The 16,297-nt window shown below is 53.9% G+C and overlaps 1 protein-coding gene across 5 annotated transcripts in view; it reads right to left on the reverse strand.

Annotated features, from left to right (window-relative positions):
- Positions 1-10,185, reverse strand: part of nlrx1 (NLR family member X1) — a 35,999-nt gene extending 25,814 nt beyond the window's left edge. For 3 of the 5 annotated variants that reach the window (XM_078426789.1, XM_078426790.1, XM_078426786.1), the window contains exon 1: positions 6,526-6,693. The gene's annotated coding sequence lies outside the window, so the exon portion shown is untranslated. Of the gene's footprint in view, positions 1-6,525; positions 6,694-7,792; positions 7,870-10,138 lie in introns of those variants that run through there. The other 2 variants (XM_078426788.1, XM_078426787.1) reach the window with 2 other exon arrangements.
- Positions 10,186-16,297: the final 6,112 nt, after the last annotated feature.

Genomic DNA, 16,297 nt, shown 5'->3' on the forward strand with positions numbered 1-16,297 from the left:
TCCTCATATAACAGTCCCGCCATTCCGTGGATTAATCTCGTGAACCTACGCTGCACTGCCTCAATAGCAAAGATGTCCTTCCTCAAATTAGGAGACCAAAACTGCACACAGTACTCCAGGTGCGGTCTCACCAGGGCCCTATACAACTGCAGAAGGACCTCTTTACTCCTATACTCAACTCCTCCTGTTATGAACGCTAACATTCCATTAGCTTTCTTCACTGCCTGCTGTACCTGCACACTTACTTTCAGTGACCAGTGTACAAGGATAGGTCTCAACGCACTTCTCCTTTACCTAACCATTGAGATAATAATCTGCCTCCTTGTTTTTGCCGCCAAAGTAGATAATCTCACATTTGTCTACATTATACTGCATCTGCCACGCATCTGCCCACTCACTCAACCTGTCCAAGTCACCCTGCAACCTCCTAACATCCTCTTCACAGTTTACACTGCCACCCAGCTTTGTGTCATCTGCAAACTTGTTTGGGTTACTTCCAATTCCGTCATCCAAATCATTAATATATATTGTAAATAGTTGCAGGCCCAGCACCGAGCCTTGTGGCACCCCACTCGCCACTGCCTGCCATTCTGAAAAGGACCCGTTTACTCCTACTCTTTGCTTCCAGTCTGCCAACCAATTCTCTCTCCTCTATTTAGTTTAGTGCTACAGCATGGAAACAGACCAGGAGGAGGGGATGTTCAACCAGATCTGGGTGTCCTAGTGCATCAGTCACTGAAAGGAAGCATGCAGGTACAGCAGGCAGCGAAGAAAGCCAATGGAATGTTGGCCTTCATAACAAGAGGAGTTGAGTATAGGAGCAAGGAGGTCCTTCTACAGTTGTACCAGGCCCTGGTGAGACCGCACCTGGATTACTGTGTGCAGTTTTGGTCTCCAAATTTGAGGAAGGATATTCTTGCTATTGAGGGCGTGCAGTGTAGGTTCACTAGGTTAATTCCCGGAATGGCGGGACTGTCGTATGTTGAAAGGCTGGAGCAATTAGGCTTGTATACACTGGAATTTAGAAGGATGAGGGGGGATCTTATTGAAACATATAAAATAATTAGGGGATTGGACACATTAGAGGCAGGAAACATGTTACCAATGTTGGGGGAGTCCAGAACAAGGGGCCACAGTTTAAGAATAAGGGGTAGTATGGCGAGTCCGAAACTTGTTGGTTGTAGAAGAAGTTTATTGCAGCCGCAATATTCGAATACAGAGTTAAACAACAAGGTAAAGGACAACCATCAAAAACTTACTGTCTTCTTCGAAGACTTCGCCGAACTACTAAAACGGGCGCCAAACGCGCACATGACATCGCAGGCCAATCAGCGATGTCGCTCCCTGGACCAATCCCCATGGTCGCGTTCCCACGTGACCTTGCTGGCCAATCCGAGGGTTCGACGACCTGGACCATTCTCTATGGTCGCCACATGACCCCCCCCAGTACCCGAGGTGCGGAACCTAGCAGGGAGCCGGACTTCGCGACCACAACGAGTACGGAGAGGGACAGCCTGAACCACAGGAGCCGGGGGTTCCGGACTTGGCGGAACAGCCGGAACGGGAGGTCCTGGAGGAACTACCGGAACGGGGGGTCCTGGAGGAGCTGCCGGAACGGGGGGTCCTGGAGGGACTGTCGGAACGGGGGGTCCTGGACTGAGCAGAACTAACGGAGGTCGGCCTCTCCTAGGGGTTTGACCGACCAGGACTGGTTGATCCAGATCCAAATGGGCAGGTTTAAGCCGGGACACCGAGACGAGCTCACTCTTGCCGCCCATGTCTAAGGTGAAGGTAGCCGTTCCCTTACGCAAAACCCGGAACGGCCCTTGATAGACCCTCTGCAATGGGGCGCGATGGGAATCTTTTCGCAGAAAAACGAACTCACAGTCCTTCAGGGAAGGCGGTTCATGTACCATGGGACACCCATGACGTGAAGTCGGAACTGGAGCCAGGGAGCCCACCCGTTCCCGGAGAGACGCTAACACTGATGGGACTGTAGGCAGCTGGTCTGAAGGGTCCGGAAACAGATCTCCGGGTACTTGAAGTGTCGAGCCATATACTAGATCTGCGGACGACGCACCGAGATCTAGCTTGGGAGCAGTCCGGATGCCCAACAGAACCCAAGGGAGCTGGTCTACCCAGTCCGGGCCTTCAAGCCTTGCACTGAGGGACGCCTTAAGTTGGTGGTGGAACCTTTCTACGAGTCCATTTGCCTGGGGGTGATATGCAGTCGTGGGTTGCAACTTGGACCCGTACAGTTCTGCAAGCGCGGCCCAGAGGGACGAAGTGAACTGTGGCCCTCTGTCAGTGGTAATAACTGCCGGGACCCCGAAACGAGCTACCCAATGAAGGGCCAAAGTCCTAGCACAAGACGCTGACGAAATATCAAACAATGGGAAAGCCTCTGGCCACCGGGTGAACCGATCCACCACCGTGAGGAGGTGGGTGTAGCCCCGGGAGGAAGGCAAGGGCCCGACCAAATCCACGTGGATGTGGAAAAAACGAACAGCCGGGACCTCGAAATCCTGTACGGGGGGCTGGACGTGGCACTGGACTTTAGCGGTCTGACAGGGCACGCAGGAACGTGCCCACCCCGCTACCTGTTTCCGTAGGCCATGCCAGACAAACCTCGCTGCTACCAAGGCAGAGGTGGAGCGGATGGACGGGTGCGCCAGCCCATGAATGGCATCGAAAACCCGGCGCTGAAGGGAGGGCGGTACTACCGGCCTGGGACGGGGAAGAGAAACATCGCACCAGACTTTTGTGCCCGCCGACCCACAAGCTACCTGGGCCAACTTCAACCCCGAAGTGGTGGACCGGTAAGCCGAAACGGTATCCGCCAGAAGCTGTGCCTCCGCAAGCTCCTGGGGATCCACCTCGCAGTCCACCGCCGAAATAGGGGAAAAAGCAGGTCTAGACAGGGCGTCAGCAACGGCATTAAGCTTACCCGCGACATGACGGACATCGGTGGTAAATTCGGAGATAGCAGTCAGGTGCCGCTGCTGGCGGGGCCGACCATGGGTCAGACAATTTCAAAAAAGCAAATGTTAATGGTTTGTGGTCCGTAAAGGCCACAAATGGGCGGCCCTCGAGGAAGTACCTGAAATGACGAACAGCTTAATAGAGAGCCAGAAGCTCTCGGTCAAATGCGCTATACTTCAGTTCGGCCGAATTTAGTTGCCGGCTGAAAAACGCTAAAGGCTGCCAACGGCCACCGACCTGCTGCTCCAGAACCCCGCCCACCGCCACGTCAGAGGCGTCAACCGTCAGGGCCGTGGGGGCGGAGGGGCTCGGATGGACCAACATGGTGGCGTCTGCCAAGGCTGCCTTAGCTGCTGTAAAAGCCGACTCTGCGGTCGGGGACCATATCAACTCTACCGGATTCCCTGCAAGGCATTGGAAAAGTGGGCGCATGACTCGCGCAGCTGCCGGAACGAACCTATGGTAGAAATTAACCATGCCTACGAACTCCTGTAGCCCTTTTACTGTGGTGGGCCTGGGAAATGCCCGGATAGCCTCCACCTTCTCGGGCAAAGGGGAGGCGCCGGCAGGGGTAATTCTGTGCCCTAGGAAATCAAGAGCAGGAAGGCCGAATTGACATTTGGAGGGTTGGATAATGAGCCCGTGGTCTTGGAGCCGCTGGAACACGGTCCGCAAATGGGCCTGGTGTTCCTGCACTGAGGGGCTGGCGACCAGGATGTCGTCTAAATAAATAAACAAAAAGGGTAAACCCCGGCCCACGCGGTCCATCAGTCGTTGGAAAGCCTGTGCCGCATTCTTTAAACCGAAAGGCATATGCAACCATTCAAACAACCCGAACGGAGTAATTGTTGCAGTTTTCTGTATGTCCTCCGGTCGCACCGGAATCTGATGGTATCCTCGCACCAAATCGATTTTGGAAAACACCACCGCTCCTTCCAGCCCAGATGAAAAATCCTGTAGGTGCGGTATGGGGTAGCGATCAGCCGTGGTGACAGCATTGAGACGCCGATAATTGCCACATGGTCTCCACCCCCCAGATGCCTTGGAGACCATATGTAACGGCGAGGCCCACGGGCTGTCAGACTGACGGACAATTCCCATTTCTTCCATTTTCCTGAACTCCGCCCGTGCCACCACCAGTTTGTCTGGCGGTAGTCTCCTGGCCCGAGCGAAAACGGGAGGGCCTTCGGTGCGGATGTGATGGACCACGCCGTGCTTGGCCGAAGGCGTGTCAAAACGTTGGATGAGCAGCTCTGCAAACTCTGCCAGAATCGCAGCATACGAGTCGGGGGCCGCGACGACGGCCTGGACAGTAGGGCTGGGCGAGGAGGCGATTGTCGGAGCGACGTGCTCATCTTCGGCGGAGGGTCGGAGGTCGTTACCGCGGACATCAGGAACCAGTGAAAAAGCCCAGAGAAAATCTGCGCCCAGGATCGCTTGTTTGACGTCGGCTATGATGAATGGCCATTCGTACGTGCGGAGGCCTAACACAAGGGACATCTTCCGTGTACCGAAAGTGCGAATTGGGCTGCCATTAACCGCGATGAGGGTGGGACCTGTCTTACCCGATCTGGTTTCGAGGTCGGTCGGCGGCACTATGCTGACGATGGCTCCCGTGTCCACCAAAAATTCTGTGTCCGTGAATCGATCATGGACATAGAGGCGCCGGTTCTGGCCAATCGTAACTGCCCCTATGTACGATCGGCCGAGGCATTTCCCGCGAAGGTACAAGGCAAACGGCAGTTGCGGGATTCGTTACCCCATCGTAGGTGATAATAGCACCAGCCGCGCTTGTGCGGATCTTTTTGGCGGGCTTTCGGAGAATTGGCGGGAGATGTGGCGCCATCTTGCCGTCACTGTGGCGTGGTCACTGATGTCGAGACCTTGTTGATCGAACCACTTGCCTTGTTTTTTGCCGCTATGAGCGCGTCCGCTTTCGCTGCATATGCTTCGGGGTCCTTAAAAGAACAATCCGTGAGCAGCAGTCGGACATCCTCGGGAAGTTTCTCGCGGAATGCCTGTTCGAACATAGGGCAGTCCGTATGCTCACCGGCTAGCATCATCATTTTGGCCATGAGGACGGAAGGCAGTTGATCTCCAAGATCCGGTAGGTGCAGAAGTTTTGCCGCACCACCATGCCTATTAAACCCGAAGATTCGCAGTAATACTTTCTTCATGGCCTCGTACTTGTTTTCCGCAGGTGGATCCACGATGAACCGCATCACGCGCTTGGTTGTGTCCGGCGATAGGGCGCTGACGAGGTAGTAGTACATCGTGGATTCGTCCGACACCTTCTTTATATGAAATTGAGCTTCGGTGTGGATAAACCAAGCTTGCGGTGCATGCGTCCAAAACAACGGTAGATGAACGCCTGCCGCGCTTGACTCCGGTGTGCCCGGCGCGGTCATCGTCAACGAGGCGTCGGGTTCCTGTTTATTCGGTGATCGTCCAGATCACGTCGGGGTCACCAATATGGCGAGTCCGAAACTTGTTGGTTGTAGAAGAAGTTTATTGCAGCCGCAATATTCGAATACAGAGTTAAACAACAAGATAAAGGACAACCATCAAAAACTTACTGTCTTCTTCGAAGACTTCGCCGAACTACTAAAACGGGCGCCAAACGCGCACATGACATCGCTGGCCAATCAGCGATGTCGCTCCCTGGACCAATCGCCATGGTCGCGTTCCCACGTGACCTCGCTGGCCAATCCGAGGGTTCGACGACCTGGACCATTCTCTATGGTCGCCACAGTAGGCCATTTAGAACGGAGATGAGGAAGAACTTTTTCAGTCAGAGAGTGGTGAAGGTGTGGAATTCTCTGCCTCAGAAGGCAGTGGAGGCCAGTTCGTTGGATGCTTTCAAGAGAGAGCGGAGTGAGGGGGTATGGGGAGAAGGCAGGAACGGGGTACTGATTGAGAGTGATCAGCCATGATCACATTGAATGGCGGTGCTGGCTCGAAGGGCTGAATGGCCTAATCCTGCACCCATTGTCTATTGACCCTGAGACCCACCATGTCCACGCTGACCACCGGTCACCCATTCACATCATCTCTATGGTATCCCACCTTCGCATCCACTTCTTACACACTGGGGCCAATGTACAGAGGCTCAAATAACCTACAGAACAGGGATGAGGGAGGAATCCCGGAGCAATTGGGGGAAACTCCACACAGACAGCACCCGAGGTCAGGATCGAACCCGGGCCAGTGGTGGTGCGAAGCAGCAGCTCCACCCGCTGCACAACCGTGCCGGGATGGTTCAAACACAGCAGGGGGGCGGACTGGGCGGGAGAAATGCTGTCAGGAAAGTGGAGGGGCAGCTGAATGAAAAATATCTGTGTGAAACTTTCTGTGCTGTTCTGTTGCAATAAGAACGCAGTGTGTTATTCGGGCCACACTTCACGGGGATCAACATTGGGACCGAGCAAAAACAGAAATAGCACCAAAGAAAACCTAATTCCTTTCATTTCCCACTTTCCCCAGCGGGCCCCAGCCGTGAACAGCAGTAGGCCACCCCGCCCCACGACACTCTGAGAGACTGACCTTCAATGGCACAGACACCCGTGCTGGCAAACACCAGCATTCAAGGGAGCGGACGGACGGACGGACGGCCAGACTGCCTCTTGCACTGCGGGCGGGCGGGCTGATCGAAGCATTGAAGGGCAAACTGTCCACTCAGTTCCCCAGGAACCACCGTGAGGGAATGGAAACGCCGACCACGGCAGGAACAAGAGCAGTTCTATTTTGGCTGCAGCCAGTTAGTTGCCAGTGACTGGATTGGTCGCAGTGTGAGCTCTGGAATCTGCAGCAAGTACCGCAACGTCTGGTGTATAAGCTGCAATTCATATATGCTTCTCAATTATAAAATGGTACATTCATGTATAATTTCTTTCTTGGCTGATGTCACCTTAGCTCGAATCAGTAAGATAGCATCTCATTCAACACTCAGGGAATTACTAATATAAGGACGTGCAGTAAAGTCCATCAAATTAGTAGAGATGCCATCTTCAGTCTACTGTAGAACACGAAAGCGATTAGTGCGGGTGTCAGGGGTTATGGGGAGAAGGCAGGGGAATGGGGTTGAGAGGGAAAGATTGATCAGCCATGATTGAATGGCGGAGTGGACTTGATGGGCCGAATGGCCTTATTCTGCTCCTAGAACTTATGAATTTCAAATTGTCCCTTCCAACAATTTAGATAAGGCCATTGTCTTATTGTCCTAAGGTAAATGTCTTACAACAATTTTCAAAAACCTGGGGAGTTTTCTTAATCTCATGTTCAACCTTCATGTCTTGGTCATTCCGCATTAACGTGTTGTTTGTGGGACCTTGCGATATCAGAGCAGCAGTGAATTTGCCAACCCTGGGTCAGATGCGTGAGGGTCTGCATTTTAGGTCAGAAACATGAGAAAAGTTTCTTGGTTGACACTGCGTTAGAGTGTTGGGGGAGTCCGGCACTGAAGGAGATGCAGACATACTGAAAGAGAAGTGGGAGCAGGACAAAGGTCTAAAGAAGGGTCTCGACCCAAAACGTCACCCATTCCTTCCCTCCTGAGATGCTGCCTGACCTGCTGAGTTACTCCAGCATTTTGTGAATAAATACCTTCGGTTTGTACCAGCATCTGCAGTTATTTTCTTACACATAAAGTTGCAAGCCCTCTCTCATTTCCCAGTCACAACAACCTGGCTCCGAGACGGACCCCGTGATCGGCGAGTCTCACATTTGCAACCGGAGTATTTGAATACAACGTCCCGAATAAGCTGCAACTTGCAGACGTTAACGGAATGAACAGTTTGTTAGTTGTTCTCACCGGCGGAGCGGGTCATGGGCGCTGTCTGTCTGTCTGTGCCGCTGTGTGCGGGTTACCCGGGGCGGACAGCAAAGGGGTTCATTGGGGCGGGTTGGGTTGGGCTGGGGAGAGGCTGGACAGGGTTGTGTTGCGGGGCGGGTCCACTCTCCTGGCCGGGCCGGCAGTCACCCTCCGCCCGCTCGCTGTAGTCCCGCTCCCCGCTCACCGTGAGTTGGCATCGGTGGCCAAGGGTTAACTTGCTCCGCTCACTCTGGAAGTCGGCGTGTGTCGGAAGGAATTGCAGAAAGATCTGAAGGGTCTCGACCCGAAACGTCACCACTTCCTTCTCTCCACAGATGCTGCCCGACCGGCTGAGTTACTCCGGCTTCACTCTGAAAGTCTCCGGGAGAGTTTGCGCCAACGTTCTGGCTTGGAAACTCCCTCTGTCTAGAAACCCCCCTCCCCACACACACCCCCAGAGTTTGCGCCAACGTTCTGGCTTGGAAACTCCCTCTGTCTAGAAACCCCCCTCCCCACACACACCCCCACACACTCCCCCCACACACACACCCCACACACACGCCCCCACACACACACGCCACACCCCACACACACGCCACACCCCACACACACGCCACACCCCACACACACGCCACACCCCACACACACCCCACACCCCACACACACGCCACACCCCACACACACGCCACACCCCACACACACCCCCCACACACACACCCCCCACACACACACCCCACACACACGCCACACCCCCCACACACACCCCACACCCCACACACACACCCCCACACACACCCCACACCCCACACACACACCCCACACACACCCCACACCCCACACACACACCCCACACACACGCCACACCCCCCACACACACCCCACACCCCACACACACACCCCCACACACACCCCACACCCCACACACACACCCCACACACACACCCCCACACACTCCCCCCACACATACGCCACACCCCACACACACACCCCCCACACACACCCCACACCCCACACACACACCCCCACACACACCCCACACACACACACCCCCACACACTCCCCCCACACACACGCCACACCCCACACACACACCCCCCACACACGCCACACCCCACACACACACCCCCACACACTCCCCCCACACACACGCCACACCCCACACACACCCCCCACACACACCCCACACACTCCCCCCACACACACGCCACACCCCACACACACACACCCCCCACACACACCCCACACCCCACACACACACCCCCACACACACCCCACACCCCACACACACACCCCCCACACACACCCCACACACACACCCCCACACACACGCCACACCCCACACCCCACACCCCACACCCCACACACACCCCACACCCCACACACACACCCCCCACACACACCCCACACCCCACACACACACACCCCACACACACACCCACCCCACACACACCCCACACCCCACACACACACACCCCACACACACACCCACCCCACACCCCCCCCCCCACACACACACCCCACACACACACACCCCACACCCCCACACACACCCCACACACACACCCCCACACACACACCCCCCACACCCCCACACACACCCCACACCCCCACACACACACCCCCACACACACCCCACACCCCACACACACACCCCACACACACACCCACCCCACACACACCCCCCACACACACACACCCCACACACACACCCACACCCCACACACACACACCCCACACACACACCCCCCCACACACACCCCCCACACACACACACACCCCACACACACACCCCCCTCACACACACACCCCATACACACCCCACACACACACACCCCCCCCACACACACACCCCCACCCCACATACACACCCCCCCCCACACACACACACCCCCCACACACCCACCCCACAGACATCCCACACCCCACACACACCCACCCCACACACACACACCCCACACACACACACACACCCCACACACCCACCCCCACCCCACACACACTCCCCCCCCCCACACACACACACCCCACCCCACACACACACACCCCCACACACACACACCCCCCCCCCCCCCCACACAGGCGCTGGTCTGGGCCACTCGCTGGCCGTGCCCAGTAGTGGGTGGGTGTGAGGAGCGGTGCCTGTGAACTCAGGAGGGCTGTGCAATGAATCAGCATTCGCCCATCCCTGTAACTAATCCCCTCTCAACAACGGCCCCGACTCGCCGCGACACTGATGTGGCCGCTGTTGTCGGGCAACGGAACCATCCCCCGCAGCCAGAGACTGTCCTGGTCAACTGTCCACCTCACTGGAGACCCTCCCACTATCTGGGACATTACTGTCTTCACCTTGTACTGAACGTTGTTGCCTCATCATGAGCCGGGTGGCGCCAGCAAGTGGCTGCCCTTCCTTTGGTTTTGTTGTAAGTAGGAGTTTAGTTTAGAGACACAGCTCGGAAACAGGCCCTTCAGCCCACCGAGTGTGCACTGACCAGCGACCCCCCCCCCCCGCCGTACAACCCCCCCCACACCACACCACCCCCCCGCCGCACACCCCCCGCACACCACCCCACCCCCACACCACCCCCCCACACACCACCCCCCCCCACACCACCCCCCCCACACACCAGCCCCCCACCCCCCCCACACCACCACCCCCCCGCCGTACAACCCCCCCACACCACCCCCCCCACACCACCTCCCCCACACACACCAGCCCCCCCACACCACCCCCCCCCACACACCAGCCCCCCCAATGTACCTCCTGTACCGAACTGCCCCGACCCCAAACGTTGTCTGTCTATTCTCCTTCACAGATGCTACCTGACCCGTCGAGTTCCTCCAGCACTTTGTTGTAAACCAGCATCTGCGGTTCTTTGTTTCTCCAGTTTCACCAGTGCTTGGCTTTAGCTTTTAGATGAACACACTGCCAAATCTCTGGAAAATTAACCACTCAGATGTTTGTGATGTACCCGGTGTATGAAACGCGGCTGCAATGACTACATGATCCAACCTGTCGTAAACTGAGAAGCCACTGTAATATATCTGCAAAGAGCTGGAGTAACTCAACGCCTCAGGCAGCAACTCTGGAGGAGAAAGTCTGAAGAAGGGTCCCGCCTACCCTTGTTCTCCAGAAACACTGCCTGAACTGCCGAGTTACATAGAAACATAGAAAATAGGTGCAGGAGTAGGCCATTCGGCCCTTCGAGCCTGCGCCGCCATTCAATATGATCACGGCTGATCATCCAACTCAGTATCCCGTACCTGCACGTTGTGCCCATTTTTGGTATAGAGTCATAGAGTCCTACAGCACAGAAAGCCCTTCGGCCCATCGTGTCCATGCCGCCCATTACCAAACACAGTCTAATTTTAATCCCATTTTCCCGCATTTGGACCGTAGCCCTGAATGTTGTAGCATTTTAAGTGCCCATCCAAATGCCTCTTAAACGTTGTGAGTGTTCCCGCCTCCACCACCACCCCAGGCAGTGAGTTCCAGACTCCAACCACCCTCTGGGTGAAAAAGTTCTTTCTCACATCCCCCCGAAACCTCCCTCCCCTTACCCTGTATCTATGTCCCCTCGTTGTTGAACCTTCCACCAGTGGAAGAAGTTCCCCGCCATCTACCTTATCTATGCCCCTCATGATCTTGTACACCTCGATCATGTCCCCTCTCAGCCTTCTCTGCTCCAGGGAAAACAACCCCAGTCTGCTCAGTCTCTCTTCATAGCCGAGGCCCTTCATCCCTGGCAGCATCCTGGTGAATCTCCTCTGCACCCTCTCCAAAGCTATCACATCCTTTCTATAATGTACACAATACTCCAGCTGTGGCCTCACCAGTGTTCTGTACAATTCTATCATTACCCCCCTACTTTTATATTCGATGCTAATGAAGGCCAGTAACCCATATGCCTTTTTGACCACCCTGTCCACCTGTCCTGCTGCCTTCAAGGACTTGTGTACCTGCACTCCAAGGTCCCTCTGTACCCCTGTCTTCCCTAGGGTCCTTCCATTCATGGTGTACTCCCTCTCCAAGTTATTCCTGCCAAAGTGCATCACCTCGCACTTTTCAGGATTAAATTCCATCTGCCACTGCTCCGCCCATCTGACCATCTCATCTATATCTTCCTGCAGCTTGTATGGGAGATAATACGATATTATTTTATACATTAGACATTGTTGTTTAAGGTTTGTAACTACTTAGGCATTAGGCGCCTCTGTAACTAATTAAGGCGCTCTAGACATTCCTTACCCTTGACACATGTCTGTAACTGCTGCTCAGGAGGAGGAGAAACATTTATGGATGAACCAGGATAGAAGACAAGGGTGGCAGAATGGGAAGAGATACAGACATTCATCAATGAGTGGTGGGGTGATTACTTGAAAGTTTAATGGTGGCAGGGTGAAAGGTGACATGTGAAGAGATACAGACATCCATCAGTGAGTGGGGTGATTACTTGAAAGTTTAATAGTGGCAGAGTGGAAGGCAACATGTGAAGAAATACAGACATTCATCAATGAGTGGGGTTTAATGGTGGCAGGGTAAACAGGGTGACTGCAAAGAGATGAATGACTGTAAAGAGGAGTATGAGGGCGAGATAAGGAAAAGAAGATAAGGCTGAAAGAATCCTATAAAAATAGACTGCTCGATGTATTAAGTGGGCAGTCAGATGGTTGGGGGGGGGGGTGTGGGGGGGGGGTGGGTGTGGGGGGCGGGGGGGGGGGGGGGGGTGGGGGCGGGGGGGGGGGGGGGGGGGTGGGGGGCGGGGGGGGGGGGGGGGCGGGGGGGGGGGGGGGGCGGGGGCGGGGGGGGGGGGGTGGGGGGCGGGGGGGGGGTGTGTGGGGGGCGGGGGGGGCGGGGGAAACCTTTCTTTTATTAGGTCTCTTCCCCGGGGCGCAGCTCGCCCGCGGGGCCTTCCATCGCCGGTGCGGCCTCGGCCGCTGGACTTAACATCGCCCGGTGCGGCTCGGCCGCGGGACGTTTCGGTGCCCGGGGCGGCTCGGCCGCGGGGCCTTCCATCCTCTTGCGGGGGCTGTGCGTGTCGGTTGCCTCGGTAGGGGTCGAGCTGCCTGTCCGTGGGTGCGGGGGGGGGGGGGGGGGGGGGAAGAGAGGGGATGTTTTGTTGCCTCCATCACAGTGAGGGGGTGTTTGGAGTTACTGTGATGGATGTTTGTGTTGGGGTCGGGTGTCCTGTTTTTTTTTTTTCTTTTTGCTGTGTTTTGTGACTGCTGAAATTCCGTTCGGTGTTGTGCCGAGTGACAATGAAGTGTTGTTATGTTATGTTATGTTGCTTATCTGGCTGTATGTTTTGCATCTGTATTGCACTATGCTCCCGGAGGCACCATGTCCGTCCCATTCGTTGCATGATCTGTAAGGAGTGGAATGACAAATAAACGAACTATTTATTACTCCTCTTGCTATTACTCCCCACGGGCGCGGCCTGCTGTGCTTAGTGTTTGTCGTACACACAGGTTTGGATCCACAGCTTCTCTCCATTGACCGAGTCAAGGGCTTCCATGAGGTGAGAGACGGACGTGTGTGATGGCTGATGGACCTTCTCTTGGAGTGTGCATGTGGTGAAGGTCATAAACCTGGTGAATGGAATCCACACGCGGATTCAGCAGCAGCAGCAGCTGTTGTTTCGCTGGAAGAGGCGAGGTCCTTTGGTGATGACCACACTCCACAATGTGGAGACCGCTCTCTTGTTGCCTCGTGTGGACAATCCTTACCTTCAAGATGCTCGTGATTGTGACATCTGTAAGTGTCGTGGAAACTGGTGTTGTATTGAAATGGATCACATGCCACACTGAATCAGAAAGGTCACAACGGGGACAATGAAGGCCAGATGTTAGGGGGAGAGAACAACAATGGCAGAATAAACGAGCAATGATCTCTTCAGTGGTGTCGAATGTGCATTTGTTATAATCGGATTGAGGCAAAGATGTGGCGTGAAGGTCCTTCACCTGTCCTCATGTTCCCAGATATCTCAATGACTCTACAAGCTGACTTTCCTGAGACAACTCTTCATGGACAGGTAGACACCAAATGCTGGAGTAACTCAGCGGGACAGGCAGCGTCTCTGGAGAGAAGGAATGGGTGACGTTTCAGGTCGAGACCCTTCTTCACGGACAATTCCCAACCTAGAGATGCTGCAACAACCACCGTCTCCAGATTGCTCGAAGGTTCTTCATATGTTTGATGAAAATGAACAGGAGACTCAGCAGCTAATTAATTGTAAGCATAAGGCATGATGATCTGGAAACATCACCTTGCCTCCAGGGGAACACAGCAGCTTCACTGGCAGTGATGGCTGAGTCCAGCAGATGGTGGGTGGAAGGAGCGCAGGAGATGGGAGGTCCAGCAGCTCATTGATGCTTTGGGGTCTTTGAACCGACCTGCACAACCCTAAACCTACCTTGGCAACACTACTCTGAGGACCACTTTTGCACTACCATGGACGTGTTTTCTAACTGTGTTTTGCACCAGTGTCTTGTTTCTTTGCAGTCTTTTTCTCTTCATTGTCTTGTGGAGGCGGCACGGTAGCGCAGCGGTAGAGTTGCTGCTTTACAGCGAATGCAGCGCCGGAGACTCAGGTTCGATCCTGACTACGGGTGCTGCACTGTAAGGAGTTTGTACGTTCTCCCCGTGACCTGCGTGGGTTTTCTCCGAGATCTTCGGTTTCCTCCCACACTCCAAAGACGTACAGGTTTGTAGGTTAATTGGCTGGGTAAATGTAAAAATTGTCCCTAGTGGGTGTAGGATAGTGTTAATGTACGGGGATCGCTGGGCGGCACGGACTTGGAGGGCCGAAAAGGCCTGTTTCCGGCTGTATATATATGATATGATGATGTTATATGTGATTTATGTGTAGTTTATGTGTAATTTATGTGTGATTTATATGTGATTTATGTTTTTATGTGCTGTCTTAGTCTATGTGTTTGTTATGCTGTTGAAATAACATTTTGTGAGTTCCTGCACATCATGGTCCTTGGTCAGATGATGCTAAAGTCAACTTGATTTGACAAATGGCTCCTGCAGCCCCAGGGAGAGGAACATTTAAAAGCCTCGGGACAGCATGGTGGTGCAGCAGTAGAGTTGCTGCCTCACAGCGCCCGAGACCAGGGTTTGATCCTGACTACAGGCGCTGTCTGTACGGAGTTTGTACGTTCTCCCCGTGACCGCGTGGGTTTACTTCCGGGTGCTCTGGTTTGCTCCCACATTCCAAAGATGTGCAGATTTGTACATTAATTGGCTTCTGTAAAATTGGAGAACATTTTGAAGAAAATCCGTATTGTGTGGGAAAGAACTAGAGTACGGGTTGGTTGTTGGTTGGTGTGGACTCAATGATTCAGTGATACTTTATTGTCACATGTACGGGCGCACGGTGGCACAGCGGTAGAGTTGCTGCCTTACAGCGCCAGAGACCCAGGTTCGATCCTGACTTGTGGGTGCTGTCTGTACGGAGTTTGTACGTTCTCTCTGTGACCGCGTGATTAGATTGGATAGCATGCGAAACAAAGCTATTCACTGTCATTTCACTGACAATAATAAATCTAAACCTGTACTCGTTTAGGGTGTGGATAAAATGGAGAAATTAACAGAAAATTCAACATGCAACAAAATCTGATTTTACAGTAACCACTAACAGCTTTGATGAAAGAAAGTTATTGGATTTGATTTTATGATGTAAATATACAGTACGTTACATGAATGAATGGCAATGAATATTCACTAGTTGCTTTGCATAATTCACATATATATAAAAATATGACATTTTTGTCATCGAGTCTCATAAGGATCATTATTTAACCAGACAGTAACAGTTTGTAATCATACAACAATATGGTGCAATGATATATAAAGGGGTCCGTGTAAATGGGTTTTTAACCTGATCTTCAGTATTCACTTTTACTGACTAGTCAGAGTTAGGACCAGGTGTCAGCCTGAAGAAAGCTGGCACAGTCCCTTGGGTAACTCTATCTTTTAATTAAAAAAATAAATTCTGCTGAGAAGAGGGTTTGAAAGTTGTATAACCTTTTAAAACTGTTCCTTTCAATTCAAACCTGAAAACATTGTCAAGAGAGGGTTACATTTACCTTGACCAAAACGCAGAGCGCTGGAGTAACTCAGTGGGTCAGGCAGCATCTGTGGAGGCAATAGATCGGTGACCTTTCAGATCTCCATCAGACTTTATCCATTCCCTCCACAGATGCTGCCTGACTTGCTGAGTTACTTTGTGGTTTGCTCAAGATTCCAGCATCTGTAGTTCACTGTGTCTCCTGGTAACATTTAGCTTCCTTATTTAGTGTGTCAGCTTCAGTCCCTGTCATTCTTTAACACTGGACCATGGGAGAGGTGGGAACTAGGGTTGCCAACTTCCTCACTCCCAAATACGGGACAAAGGGTGACGTCACCGCCCCGCGCCCCACGTGACCTCACCCGGCCCGGGCGGCCGCCATTGGTGGAGCGGGAGCACATGGCCGCTGGCTGGGTGAGGTCACGTGGGGCGC

This window comes from Rhinoraja longicauda, chromosome 32 (assembly GCF_053455715.1).
Source record: "Rhinoraja longicauda isolate Sanriku21f chromosome 32, sRhiLon1.1, whole genome shotgun sequence".
Classification (NCBI taxonomy): Eukaryota; Metazoa; Chordata; class Chondrichthyes; order Rajiformes; family Arhynchobatidae; genus Rhinoraja; species Rhinoraja longicauda.